General features: G+C 47.3%; 1 protein-coding gene across 1 annotated transcript in view; it reads right to left on the bottom strand.

Annotated features, from left to right (window-relative positions):
- The window catches only part of TMEM200C (transmembrane protein 200C), a 543,806-nt gene extending 528,579 nt beyond the window's left edge, over positions 1-15,227 (bottom strand). The window contains exon 1 of the mRNA XM_069620664.1: positions 14,499-15,227. The gene's annotated coding sequence lies outside the window, so the exon portion shown is untranslated. The remainder of the gene's footprint in view (positions 1-14,498) is intronic.
- Positions 15,228-15,673: the final 446 nt, after the last annotated feature.

Genomic DNA, 15,673 nt, shown 5'->3' with positions numbered 1-15,673 from the left:
TACCGGTATACTGTTAAACCATTACATCCCTACGGTGGATTACAACTGAATGTAGAGGAGAAGTACAACATCAAATTGCCCGAGTACAACAGCATGTGGAGGCAGGCGAACTGCAGGGGTTGGCAGGAGGATAGCCGAAAGGAGTGGTACGAGAGGTACAACACTGAAAATGGCAGTAGGAGTACAACAGCAGGTGGAAGTTGGAAACATGAAGGTGATGACAGGAGGAGAGCAATGGCATATTGGGGTGGGAAGAAGACTTGATGTGAATGCAGGAGGGGAAAGCAAGATAAAGCTAACAAGCGGGGATAAACATCACCATCACATCTAGGGAACAAGTGGGAAATCATTGACCAAGGAAGGGAGATAGGACAAGGTCCTGATCTGAAGATGTGGAAGCTATGGTAGGAGATGGAACAAGCACATTGAGAGACACTGAATAGAGCCTGGTTCAGAAAATAATGAGGGGTGGGTGGAGGAGGTTGTAGGGCTGGAACTTGGCAAGGTAATGTGATAGGATCCTATGAAGATGTACCGTTGACACTAGGGCCAGACTCCTTGGCTTGCTCTACCTACCACTTAAAGAGGAAGCCCAGATGTTGTTGCAACTGGTGTTGCCAATCCAACAAGGTCTAAGAACCTGGCACGGGGAACTGAGTTGATCGCATTCAAGAGAGACAGACAAAGTCAAAGAGATATTCCTGTCAGAACGACTCCCTTGGGTTCATCAAAGGAGAGACTGGGTGGTGAAGCGGTATGACAAAAAAAAAAGACTTGCAAATGTTTTAAGGACGTCTTGATGAATTGAAACAACTTGAGAAGAGATACTAAGGAATAAGGATATTTGTGGAGTGGTCTGCGCCTTTGGAACATTTCTAACAGACCTTTTCCCTCGTTCTTCGTTTCACTTGATACCTCAGGAGAACAGAGTCTGTGACAAACTTTATAGGACTTATTTGTTCTAAGAATGTGCTGAAATGAGATCAACCCCATTAAAACCGGCTTAGGGAAAGAGTTTTAAAATGACCATTTCCTCCTGTTTAAGAAAGAAAGGGCGTGGGGGGGTGCGACGGGGTGGAATACTTCCATGGGTCAGGCATAGGTAGAAAAAGAGAATGCTAGAGGTGGGCCGTAGTTTGGAAGTCTCACTCTAGAGTCACTTTGTCTATTGTTGATGTGTATAGGTTTGGGATTGGTGAATCAGAGGAATAAAGCTTAACAACCTAAGCCCTCAGGTATGGTACAGGCTTTTGTCCATGTCCATGGTACGAGAAAACTGGCATTCATTAAAAATGAATACGCGTATTGTGAGATTCTACTGTATGGCACTTAGAATCGACCAAACACTGGAATGGTCTCAACTCCCACTCAGCTCATACAATGATGTCTTGGGTAAAAGTTGGCCACAGATGAGGCGTACTGGGGTGGTGGCTGGTGCCACAACAATTGAAACTCTAGAATGGTTTGTGACAAAGCTTTGGAATTAAATGAGTCCCTCTCAAACTTGACTAGTGCCCTCCTGAAAGACAAAGCACATCCTGACAAATATATAAAGATCTACCTCGGAAGTGAATCAGTCACAAAAACTGCTATTCCACAGTGCAGACACTAAGATATAGGTCAATAGGTCATCCACAGAGACGTATGACTCAAAATTGTTAATGGCCCCAACACTGTACATAATCATATACTGATAATGTGTGCTGTGCTCCAGCAGAGGAGATCTGCGGCCAAAAAACATACAGCACTTCCAGAAAAGGGCCACCCTTTGACTCATTCACGGGTGAGTAGCGATCACAAATAGCTACCTCTCCTCCACAGGTTTGATAGGGTCAGGGACTTGACCCTCTCTGGGGGCGGGGGGCAGTGATTCCTCCCAACCTGATGTACCTGGGGTGGACTACCAAGGCATATGCCAGAACTGATCCTACCATAGAGGTGGGGTGAGGGGCGCCCCAGTCCCTGAATTCTCCAATTGTGTCATGTATGCCTGTTAACTTGGTACCACAGTCTGTCACACCTTTCTATGTAGCCTCTCATCTGGCAGAGGTTATCTTGTGTTTATGACAGTAGCGCCAGCTCCAGATTGTTAATAGTTTTGCGCTTGTAATGAACTGCAGAGTCACCAAGACTGAATGGGAGTCTCGCTCCTTTGATCATCAAATTATCAGCCAGACCACCAACTACATGGGTCAACAGGAATGCAATGCAAGCGACAAGAAAAAAAGGAACCCCCACAAACACCTATGTGTTAAAGTGGTTGGGGATAAAGAGGGTTTTAAAAAATGTGGGACCTCTAACTTGTACCCCGGAGACAACGAAGCAAGCTATGGTCCAAGAGTTCAGATGTAGAAGGGGAATACTGGGAACGGGGCTGGCCCATACCTGACTGACCAGGGATCGATGAAAGGTATTCAAGTAAGGTCAGGAAAATTGGTGGTGGATCCAAAGAGCAGGTGGAGGGCAAAAGCTGGAGAGGTGTGTTGAGGACCTTTTGAAGACTGCCATAGTGTGAAGGTCAAATATTGTGTGCGAGAGAGTGCTACAAAGTGTGAGAGAGTGAGCAATGGAAGGAGTGACCGAGTGAGACTGAGTATTAGACTAGGGAAGGCCTTAAGTTTGGCCCTCCTGAAACCCAGTTTTGAACAAGTTCTAAAAATTGCCAATACATTCTTAAAATGATCGAAGCAAATTTTGTAATTGAGGCCATTTTTAACAGGTTTGTACAGATCGGCAATATAGGAGTTTTGCTCTCAAAGGTATGTGGCTCTCCCACAGATCAAAGTCACCATGTGGCATGGTTGAGGTCTCAACTGTACAGGAGAGACGTTTGGCCCGAAAATCAGTAACTTCCTCACAAATGGCATCCTCCTCTTTCTATTGACTGTGATAATGCGCTCCCATCTGTACCATCCTCCTCTCTCTAGAAGGGGTCCTAAAGCCACTAGTGCATCATTGGCATAGGTGGAGCAGTCAACTGGACTTCGGCTTACCATGACTCTCTGCAGCAATGTTCTCACAGTCTCAGCATCCTCCACCTCAGCCATCACCTTCTCTCTCCAACTACCGCCTGCACCCAGCACCTCCCAATTTCCCATCCTACTTTTCCATCTACTCTCGAGCTTCTAAATAGTTGCCATCACCTCCTCCACCTCAGTCTCCTGCACCACCTACTGCAACATCACGTCTGCCCCCACTTCCTTGTAGCACAACTAAACTACCTTCACTCTAGCAGAAACGTAGGCATAATTCCACACCTCCAGCACAGCTTTCCCCACCAAAACCTCCATAGCAATCAGAATATCCTTCAATTGATACTACTCGTGCTGTGGCAGTCCATCGGTCACCGACCACCACCCAAAGAAGCAGGCTCCACCTACTGCATGAACTTCCATTGCAACCACATCATTTACCAGTATTTCTGTCCCCTCTTGCTTCACCCGTTTATGCCCTGCTCCACAACAAAGTACTGCACTACTCTCAGAGTACCCTCCTCTCAATCACCTCATTAGGTAATAATGAAGAGGAGCCGACAAACTTCACAAAGTCCCTTGACTGTCCAAAAAGTATAGCAAAGACAGTCAATGCATACGGTTAGACAATAGTTTGGTGATAGTTAACGTGAAATAAGGGGGATAAAGAGGTAAATAAGGGATACAGTAAAGGTAAGTGTATATCAAAAGGAAAAACTAGGAGATAGGAAAGCATAAAATAAAAGGGGATTCACAAAAGTGAAAATACACAAAATTCAATATCAATAAAATACAATAGAATTTAGTAAATGCCCACTAACACACTTCGATGCAATCTCCTTTTATCTAACACAATCTATCATTCACTGTAATTGTGTAATCATTTTGTTTGCCCTCCAACAGCCTAGCTCAACGTTTGGATTCTAACTTTTGCAGGACAAATACAGATTTTGGGGATTAGACCAATGACCAGCTTGGAGAGAGACCAAACGAGAGCAAGAAGAACAGCCATAAAGACAAGGGGGGCAGATGTGAGCTGGGCATTTTATAGGCCCTCAGAATTCTCAGACTTCCCCCAAATGTGTATGACCTCGGATTGGCCACCTCACACCTCTGTTGGAGGTTTGTGATTTTTTATTGGTTGAAGAACCCCCATGGGTGTCAACTCAAGTGGGAGTTCACAGTGTCTCACGAGAACTCCCAAACCACTAGCCACTGTTTTTATTGATGGGTTTATAATAGAACTGGAAGAGGTTTACTCGGCAGGAAAGTCTTGATCCCAGTGAGCACCTTTTTCAGCTGATCCTCTATTGAAAGGTTTGACCATTTATGTTCACTCAATACACAATAAACTTACACAGTGACTAGAGGTACACGAAATTGTTTTGACCCAAGAACATTCTTGAACTTTCTTCATGAATAAGATTTGTACATTGACTAGGACCCGTGATTCATGAGTCCCCATTCATATCCTGGCATTAATTTACGTGATTCATGCAGACACTGGAATAAATGGAATTTCCCGAATTTCCCTGTGAGATTTGGACAAGACAGGAAAGGTTCTCCAGCCCTGGATACTCTGGCGATTCCTGAATCCAAATCACCTGAAAACACTTGCAAGGTAAAAAGGGTTGAATGGAAGGGCTGAAAAATGGGGAGGAAACAGCATATAATATCAATGCTGCAGAAAGATGTGCAACCAGATGCCCAAATGTCAAATGAAGGGCAAGGACAGCTCAACCTTTTTTATCCTCCTGAGGGCAAAGAAATAAGTATCATTGTGATAGGTGAAAAAAATATATAATAATGAGAGAATCATTATAAATTAGGCCTTTAATATGTGAATATTCCTACGACGGTTATTCACGTATGAATCCTGCCTGGCTGAGCAGTCCGCCATTTTCTTGCGATGGATAACATGGCCATAGGTATGACTAAGTATGCCCAGGTTTTCAAGAGCCCTAGCCTGTTGCAAAATGACTCAATTTGCTAACAGACCAATACCTTAGTAGGTTGGTAGGGTTGGTGCAGTCCCACACATCAACCGTTTCTCATTTTCTGCAGTTAGCAACTCTCCCAGGGGTAAGACATTATGTATCATGAATTTAGAATCCAGATTAATTCTGTTGTAAGGTATGCACCTGGCTTGGCAAGGGAATCATGCCTCATAGAATTATGGGTTGATATTCATTCAATAGTTAAATTACCCAGTGTTAATTATGGCTCCAGCAAGAACACGGGCAAGTGGAAAGCCACAATTAATGTTTAAGAATGCTTGCATGTGAAGTTAACCTCAACCTCAAGGCAGCTGATATCTAGAATCCAAAATGTGGAATTGTTGTTGAAATGCACTGAAACCACAGGCACTGAAATAACTTGAAAAGATGCAGGATCCAAGAAAACACTGAGGGATTGATTGTAAAACTAAGACACGTGAACACAGTTGTGATCTGAAGTATTTGACTGTCTTGGGAATGCTAGAGACTTTTTTTAAAGGACTCTTTTTGGCTCAAGATACTTACTATTAGTATTTACATAAAATATGTCTCTAATATAAATAGGGCTAACAAATGATTTTCAACTTTTAACCATACTGGGGAATAAATGATATCATGCCGGAAAGCATTCTACTCTGAAAAATGTCCCATACCTTGGACTTCGGTCCCCCAAGGGCAGTCGCCTGCGGCGCATTGAGACCATACGAATAGGAAAAGGCGCTATACAAATGACAAATTACATTACGCAACCAAACCTTCCTTGTCTATGTCACGTCTGACAGCTGGCCTAGCGGTCAGTGGGTTTATCTGCGGCGTTTGCATGGGGTGCCTGGAAAAACACTACCCGACAATGCTGGCCTTCACACTTCAAGGGACTTCAATAGATTCTCAAGCACATCTTGAGGCCATCGCACAACCATGCTCCACTAATTCTAGTTCTTCCTTCCAAGGTACTATAAACCACCATCAATGGAAAATTGTTGGAAACCACAACATTTATTTTCTTCCCTTTGTCATGATCGGCTTCTGGTTTGATCCTCAAATGCTGTCAGCTTAAACTTGCCGGGCAAAACTGTAAACTCGCAAAACAAAGCCTTTTTCGCACAATAAATCAATACAGTCGCCAACTCAGCGAAAGCGCTTTTTACATTTCTTTGCCGACAAAACCATCAGTAAACAAGCACAACATTCACAACATGCTTAATTGCTTGGTGCAACATGTTTCAGTCCTACTTTTCTGACAAAAAAAGTAAAGACCAGAACTTAGATTGCTAAGAACATGCAACGGTACTCCAATACCCATTCTCACATGGGGCTGCTCAAACACCCCCCTCAAACTGCACATACTAGCGATCGGCTACTGGAAGTTAAATTCACTCCACTTCGCCCCGATCACATTAAATCGTTCATCCGGCGCCTCAACTCCACCACATGCCCTGAAGACCCATGTGCTTCCGTGGCCTTAAAAAAGTCTGCTAATCTCTAGATTTGTTAACACATCCTTTTGCTGTGGTTCAGTCCCAGAAAGCCTCAAAGCTACCTGATCTCACCACTCCTGAAGAATGTAAACTTGGGCCCAGAAATCTGTTCCAACTACTGGCCCATCACTAATGCCCTGTTCCTTCTGAAAATCCTTTGTATGGTAACTACCACCCATTTGATACCGTAGACCTCACTAACCTTCTGCAACGCTTCAGAGACAACGAGTCAGACAAAACCAGAGCTTGGATAAACTCTTTCCTCAAAAAAATAGAACCTCTCGGTTGAAACGAGGATCCCTAGTATCCGGATCAGTTAAAGTTGAGTTTGGTGTGCCCAAGGTGCTTATAGATCCCCATTGCTATTCAACTTCTATCTTAAACCGCTCCATAATCTCTTAACGGACCTCGGTGTAGAATTCCAATATTATGCAGATAACAGACGGATCGCTTCCAAACTTGAAGGAGACCCCCTCACTACCCAAAACAATATTCAAACAGTTCACCAAAAAAGTGAGCTATGGATGTTCAGCAACTGGCTAGGCCTGAACAAAGAAAACAGAAATCCTACTTGTCAGCTACCCCCAGCACCAGATTAAAATCCAGAAGTTATAACCTGAATTTCCCTTACAGGACACGCCATTACACCAAGCAATGCTGTTAATATCCTGGGATTCTGGTTTGACTCAACTATCTCCATGTCTCCTCAACTAAGCAATACGAATTCCCAGTTGATGTTACTTAGACAAATCCGACCCCTGCTTTCAGAATCGCACTCTATTCCTATAGCCAGGGCAATCGTGCGAGTCAGGCTCAACTACAGCATTTCCATCTATGCAGGAGCCACTGGACTCATCTATCACTTCTTTCAACCATTACAAAATACTGCAGCTCGCATCGTCAAGAAGCTCCCTGAACAAGCCTACATATGCCCAGCTTTAAAGTCAATCCACTGGCTGCCTATCAATACCAGAATTTAATTTAATCTTCTCAACGTGGCACACAAGGACTTGGATGACCATGCTCCCTCATACTTAAACATCACCTGAAATGGCACTGTTCTCACCGTCCACTGAGAACACCACATGAACACTCCATGTCCATTGCCTGCTTCCAAAGATCCAGAAGCTGTGGCAGATACGGCACACTCATCATGGCCAGACTCTGGAACAACCTCCTCCTTAAGCTACAAAGAATTGAAGACCTCCTTCTCTATTGTGAAACCTATTTATTCTAAATCTGATCCGGCTCATGGCACGATTAGTAGCACGCTAAGATATCCTTGGGTTGTTGCTCCTTTACTTACCCCATGATCTACTCGCCCTGAGACGACCAACACGATACGATACGATCCTCAGTTTACCATTACATATGCATCCCGACCTAGACAACTGCATTCATTTTACCTCAACCCCATTGTCCCAGTTTGTTAATTCTGTGCATGTGCTTACTATTCATGCCCTACCCCTACTATTTGCTATTTTTCCTTGCTAATAAGATTCTTTGTTTTTATGGAAAATTAGGGCCCCAAATTTTGAGCATGCCAATTTTCCCTTAAGAAATACAAACAAAGATGGCTGCAACATAAGGACTTTCTTCCTTTTCTATTTCTATTGCAGAAATGAAGCACGAGTGCTCTGCAGAGGACAGGGTTCAAAGGTAATTGTGGTAGGAGAAGTTGCGAAGAAAGGGGAATTGGAGCAGGACATCATAGGGGGAAGACCAGGTAGAGGGGTATGGGCCCATTTGAGTGGTTAAGGGGCCTTGGACATGGGTCAAAGTAAAGGGAAATGTGTAGACGCCCAGGGGAGGCATGCAGGTTGCCAAGAGAACACAGGGTTCACTCATGGATTCCAACCTCGTTCCCAAATACATGATGGATCTGACGCTCTATCTTGGATGCCAATTGTCTGTTGCAATAAGATTGGTTGCAAAGCAATATATGTTTATAATTTTCATTACGACTGTGAGCACTTTAAATTTAATGTCTAAACTACTTGATATGGTTTCCCCCCCACCCCCATCTGCAATGGCTTGGAAGGCTAAAAAACGATGGTCTGGACGGTTGCCCAGAGCTATGCCCGTGGTTATTATTAATTCAAAACCTTCCAGCCATCATCTTTTAGTTTTGCTTAAGTCACCCCAAGTGGGACGGGTATACCCAGGCACTCCTCACTGAAAATGCCCAACAAGGCTGAAACATGTTTGGGAATGCCTGTGGTCTTGTGCAGAAGGGATGCGACCTAGCGGTTCGGGCTGGACTACTCCTTTTGGGGTGGGACCAAGCCTGAATTGCACATGGTTTTTCCCCCTTATGTAATGGCTCGGCAGCTAAAAAACGATGGCCTGGAGGGTTGCCCAGAGCAGTGCCTGTGGTTATGAATAATTAAAAACCTTCCAGCCATCACCTGTTAGTTTTGATATTAAGTGGCAACATCTGCTGTGATTTTTCGAGAGAATGTTAAGTTTTAGTGTGAAACTGCTCCTTTTGTACAAATACAAAAAAAAGAAAAGCTTGGTGATTTCTGTGATGCTCATAGAGACCTCTGTATTCTGCAGGTCACCGTTTTGACAGTACGGCTAAGGCCCCAGCTGGAAAGATCTGAGCGTAACATGCCTGGAAAGATCTGAGCGTAACATGCCTGGAAAGATCTGAGCGTAACATACCGGTTGCAGGTTAGATTTTAAGGGTGGTCGGCAGGTGGAACAGCTGCTTGATGTATGTGTGTTAAACCAGCAGGTGAACGTTTCAATGTTACTAAAAATAACTCAGAAGCCTAGTGTAACCTTTACTTTGCAGGGGTCGAATGGAACATGCAAATCAAGGGTTCCTTCCCATCAGCCGTGATAACCAAGTAGCTCCAGCTGCAGAGACCCCATGTCGCTTGAAGTCCCCGATAGAAAGCTCGTTATGTTGTGTGACGGTTGCACTGAGGTTTGCCCATCAAACATAAGACGCGTTTCAGACACAGTAAAATAACAGCGGCTGTATACGTACTTGTGCAGAGTTCTGCGTGTAACCAGCCGGTCACAGGTTCCAGTCCCCTTCAGATAACTCGTTTGGTTCAGCCCCAGCTGCAGACCTGCAGGTCCCAGCATCCAATTAGAGTCACTTGCTTCATTAGAAAACGTGTCTGTTTCAACACACCCGATATGCCGTCCCCAGGCAAAGTGGGGTAGTATGGTGATGCCCCTAAACCAGGGGTCCGCATCCTTGTGCCCCCAGATGTTGTGAACTACAACTACCATCAGCCCTAACATGGTCAATAGTTCGGGATCATGGGAGTCGTAGTGCAATGCATCTGGCGAGCCACATCTCGCACACCACTGCCCTAAACCTTTTCTCCCTGAGCGTTTCATCTCCCAAAGCAACGGAGGCATAAAGGGCACCCGTGCATCCATGCCATCCTTGCAGCGCAGAATGGCATAAAGTAAACAACAAGGTCCCTTACTCGCACCCACAGATGTTAAACATTGTGGGATCACGATGTCACCGCAGGCCAATGTGTAATACGTCACTGCTGAAAAGAATCCACAAGGGACACAAATACGAGCTGCAGCTACTGATTGGAGGGAGCCACTGAACGTGTCACATGACACGGGACGAACACAATGTGAATCCCGGCCGTGAAATGGATACGTTGGCCTTTTATAGCAGCAACCTGGGCTGGGGGGCTGGCCGGGTCTGACTGGACCTGCAGCACCCACGCATACAGCCTTTTAAAAGCGTCCACTCGTTCTGACTGGGTAAATGGCTGTGCAATGTGCCCCTGGTATAAAGCATGACAATGCTGCAAATGTCCTTCCCCTGGAGTTCGGCTCATATTATAGAAGGTCTACAAATAACAACAAATGTACTCGTGTTAAACTGGTGATATTCAGTTACAAAGTAGCCCGCGCCTGCGCATTAGCTCCTTAATCTATGCCACTACCGTATGCGATGTTTACCTTTCGCAGCCATGAAGGTACAGCAGAAGGCTCTTCGGTGGTTCACCCGTGATGTTCTGCACAAATGAACTGATGAAAAGCAGAAGAGGGGATGGCTGGAAGAGTTAGAATTCACCTTAAACCTCTGCCATTGCTCTGGGCATCCCTCCCACCCGTCGCTCTCAGCCTGCCAAGCCATTGCAGAAGGGGACAGGCCATAACCTCCCAGCCATCACCTCTCCTTTTGCAAATGACCTGCTGCAGCAGGTCACAAGCACACCAGGTTGGTGGTGACATACCCACTGCCTTTGTAAATTCCAAGTCATCTGGAAACTGAACTTTCCAAAAGGTCATTAGGACGCTGCTTACATTGCTCGCAATGTTGACACTGGATGCAGATTTACAAACTACCCGTTTTTTTTCTTCTCACAAATGCAAGTATGACGTGTTTATCGTTGTGTGGATCAGCGTGCAATTCGGCCTTTGTCTTCTGCGTGCCTGAGCGGCATTTTCCATTAAATGAGGCAATGGGCAGCAACGCTAGGAAGAGAACCCATTAAATGCATGCGAACAGTAAAAGCAGCCCGCGTATACATTGAGGAATATGGATGCATATCCTGCCTGAGAGCAGGGCCCGTGACCTCGTGTGCAGCAGCTAAAGGGCATGAGGGTCAGGCAGCATACATGGACATTGGGGATAACACATTTGGAATGTGACTGAGGCCCGGTTCAGTCATCCCATCTTTAGGGGTTCGGTATAGAAGGAAAATACACGTTAGTGTGCTACTTAGAAGCGGTCAGAAAAGGGATTTTCAGAACCGGTTCCCGTTGCAGCAGTTAAAGACAGCTCACACTCGGTAGGTTGTATGTGCAGGTACACAGCAGAGCGAGCGGATACACCTGTTGCTGATGCTACTATAAGAACATGACCTTTACTTGATCTCCCAAAACATTTAGCATGCGTGTAGTATAGAATCAGTATTCATGATGATAATATCTGACTTATAGCGCTACGAACCTGTGGGTGTGCTGAAATAACACTTGAAATTATGCTCAATGCGTATCAGCAGGCTGGGCATAGATGTCAGAACGAGCACTCACAATTTTGACCAGTGTCAGACTGGATGTCTATATATCTCGGCAACAAATGTCTTACCAGGGCAATTCTGCGTCACCCAGGTGCCAGTACATGGCTCACCCAGGGGCCTGCACGTAAAGCGGTCACGCGCCTCAACGAGCGAAGACAGAGAGAGCCTAGTCCTCTGAAAGCAGGCAATTTACAGACATCTGTTTATTAGGGTGGAAATTGTGACCAATCAAAACAGAAGCGTCCATTAGTCACTTAAAATGGCTTCTTACTGAATCACTATAAGACATGTTTAAAATTTAAAATTGTGTACGTTTTAGTGTTCCCATAATGCACTTTGCTTTCATGCAAATCGCTTGGATGTGGTTCTAGGAATAGATACTATGTTGCACAACCTGGTCGGGTGCGACGCCCCTTGGCCCGCCCCTTCTTTCCGCAGCCCCGCCCCTCCAAAGAGGTGACAGTTCCCCCCAATAAATGTTTTCAATTTCCAGCACCAGTAGATTATTTGAACATACCAGAAACCTCCCCTTTTCTGCAACGAATAAGGAACATCCGGAGGGCAAGTTGCTCAAAGGACGTCGTGAAGGAAATGGCTACACTGTACCCCCTGCGCCCCCAACAAGCAATTATGCTTTGAATTCTGGGAATTGTTGCTTTGCAAGGCGGAAATTCCATTGTTTGGGAATGGAGACGGACCCCCGCCCTCAACATTCTGTCACTAAATGCATTCACTATTGCGTTGGATCTCACAGCATTGTGAAGGACGACCATGCCATTTCTTCAACCAATAGGGTTTGAGATCTTCACCAAAAAAACCCACCCATCCAACCGGCTGGTCTTGAGCAGGATCACACACCGTGTCTTGTCACCCAGCAACATAGCTGGCATTCAGCACACACACTATGCACTCCGTGATATGCAGGCGCCACCCCTTGTGGCACTCAACCCTCTTTTACGGCAGTCTCGAAACTTCAAAGCGCTCTGTCTTCGCACAGACGCTCACCCCCTCCTCTCAGGACCTCCCTCTGGATCCACTGCAGCCCTTGGCGCTTGCTGAGCCCAAGAGCACACATTGAGTCCTGTCCACTGTCCATGCCATCGCCATCCTTTCAGAGAAGACGAGACTGCCTTTGGCGAGACAGTTCATTCATGGCTAGTAAGTATGCAGCTCCAATTGTTTTGTACTTCAACTCCCATGACTTCCCCACAGTGTATGCTAGCTGGGCGCTGATGGGGGTTGAAGTCCAAAACATCTGGAGAGCTATAATTAACCTATTATCTACATGGCACGAGCCCAGGATCTGTCGCTAAGTGGGTTCAACTGGCACCAACCATGGCTTAGGCCTGGCACACAGGCACACAATTTGCAAACACCATTTAAAATGGGCAGTCATATTGCACGGAATATTCTTCAAACTGGCCGCGACTTTGCCTAAATGTCAACTTTAAAATGCTAATAGATTGTCTGTGTAGGGCCATAGAAAGGAAATGTGTTCATATTGGAAAATGTCAGCTATTAGGCAATAATCGAATACAAATAATAATAACACGAATATGTCAAAAGTAATAAACGACCGCTTAGTATAACTGGCAGCGAACACATTTTATTAGATTAGTCTGGCGAACAATGACCCCCTAACGTACATGTGTACAACAATGAGCCCCCGGTCTACATGTGTGCAAACTGTACATTTGCACACACATCTTTCGGAAGAGAAATTCTGTCCAAGCTGCTTGTAATTTATAAGCATTTCAGAACATTTTACTCGAGCACATGGTGTTAATCAAACTACACTATGGTTACAATCATGTCATCACTGCAATTATATGTCTGGATTTAGGAGCGTGCTCTCTGCAGATGGTGGCCCTACACCCCCCGATCCTGCCCCCCACCCCTCACACGCACACACAACCTGTAAACATGTAATGCGCTCGCCACTTCCAGCTGCCAACCTTTCCTAAGAGAACCGAAACATTGCCCTACAAAGAGAGAGAGAGCGTGCACTCCTCGCTATTATGCGCCAGCAATCACCTGTTTACGACATGATTGTAAATCTGTCGGCAGCTGCCTCGTATTTTATGAGCCGAGTTGTCGTCGCTCCATGAAGAGCACTAAACACTTTCACGCCTTTTGCAAAATGACTGACATTAAAAGTGATTTATTTCCCCCATACCGCCGTTTTTTTCTTCGGGGTGTTTCATGCTTATCATAGCAGACGATCAAGTGCCTTCGTGCGGCGGCCTCGGGGTGTGTTCTTGGCGGGCAAGCAGGGGAATAATTGACACAATGCCTCTTTATTTCTGGATTGTGTTGGTAGCCGCGGCATCGACTAGCAGCCATGGGGGCATCCTTCCTCGGGCAAAGAGGCAGAGCAGACGGCAAAGCTGACCGCTTCCTCCCATGCTTGCAAATCGATATCTGCGGGGCTGACGGGTCAATTACGGTGGGTCTTGGGAACATGATTAAGATGGCAAACATCGCCTACTCGCGGGGACTCAATAAGAGGGCGATGATGGGAAAATGAACACCGCGCGATGGCTCCCGGTGGAATCGAGTGCTCGGACTGCCAAAAGAAGCGCCGAGAGCGGAGAAGGCAGCACTATGGCACATGCCAAAACACCGCCCGCTCACAAACCTTGCATGTAATAACGTGATGCCGTATGATCGAGGTGTGCGTTATGCTAACGGCTATGACAAAATAGTGTGGGTTTATTTCAGGGTTCAGCTCCACCGGCGTGGCCTGCAGGGGGATATTGGTACCACCGTGGTCGCTTCCTTCTTAATCATTTGAAATACCGTTTTCCCTCTGGCCCCGTTTGCCAAGTCGGTGATGGTTGGCAATATGTTTAGGGGAAACAACTATTTGACTTGATGGCCCCATCATATAGTGGCTGCCTGGTGATTGCCCAGATGTGCGCGCGGTAGTAGAGTTCCTCCTATGACATTTTGCCAAGCTAAGCGGCGTCTATACCCGGTGAAAGGGGTGCTCGTGCGCTGGAGATGTCGACAGGTGGCACTGCGCGGGTCACTTACCGCGGCGGGCGAAGGGCCGGAGAGCTCACTGCAGCAGGAGAACGCAAGGTCAGTGCCCAGGCCAGGCGCAGCGGGGTCGAGCGGGCTGCCCCAGCCTGCATGGCAGCAGTGCCCCCCGAGCAGCGGCCGGCAGGAGCTCGGCGCCCCCCTCCTGGCATGCTGCGTCTCCGGGTCACAGGCGCCCCCCCAGCCCGGGCGGGGAGGAGCTCTTCTGAGGGAGGAGCGCCGTGCAGCCCGCGCCATGCCCTGCCGTGGCGCGCATCTGCTCCTGCGGGGTCCCCCACTCCTGTGTGGTCCGGCCAGGCGGCTCAGGGCACCCCGGCGCCTCCAGCCACGGCAGGGTTCCCGGACTTCGTCGGTGGTGGTCGCCCGCTGTATGCACCAGAGCGGGGCAGAGGGTAGCGCGCCTCCCGCTTGCTGCGCGGTTGCCAGTGCCCGGCTGGCGGCGGGGCTTTGCAAGTGGGGAGGGGGAGGGGTTGTGTGTGGGGGGCGGAGGTGGTGCGGGAGGGGGGGGGGGTCTAGGCTCGGTTATTATCGCCGGACTCTGTGCACCTCTGCTCCACTTCTTGCTCGGGCCAGCGCCTGGCGGTGTTGCTAGGAAACAACACCCGGTGGTGCCCAACTGACAAAGGTACCAGTGCCCAGGGCTTCAGCCCCTGCGCCCTCGCGACAGTCACACCCTCCTGTCATTAATGAATCCCTCTTTGGGCACACTGTAACGCCCTATGCCTCTGCCTTTCCCTCAGCCACTCCCCCACACCCTCCTCTGGTCCAGCCCAGCCTCCTCTGGACCCAAGCCAACCCTGTACAGGTGGGTACGGTGGGATGTGGCCTTCCCTTCCTTACTACAGGTCTTAGTCTCTTGGGGGGGGGGGGGCTTCTAAGAGCAGCCGCTCTTGATTGCAACACCCCAGTCTTTTGTAGCTCTTCGGGGCAGGAAAGGACAGAGGGGGGAACCGGCTTAATTGCCTCTGCCGAAAGCAATTGCTGCGCGCGTGTTGTTTGTCAGCAAGCTGTCACCGTCTTTGCTGAGCAACCCAATTTTTGGCTGCGTAGCTGTGCGTTTTACACCTCGCGTTGCTTTCATCCCGACGTGAAGAGTTGCACCCAGAAGAGCGTGCTTTCTAAACCCAAAACAGCCCTCGCTGCAGTCTCAGCGACATGCTGCGTCCTTG

This window comes from Ambystoma mexicanum, chromosome 5q, assembly GCF_040938575.1.
Source record: "Ambystoma mexicanum isolate Mex_15411 chromosome 5q, UKY_AmexF1_1, whole genome shotgun sequence".
In the NCBI taxonomy this organism is placed as follows: domain Eukaryota; kingdom Metazoa; phylum Chordata; class Amphibia; order Caudata; family Ambystomatidae; genus Ambystoma; species Ambystoma mexicanum.
This window is presented reverse-complemented; position numbering and strand designations above follow the sequence as displayed.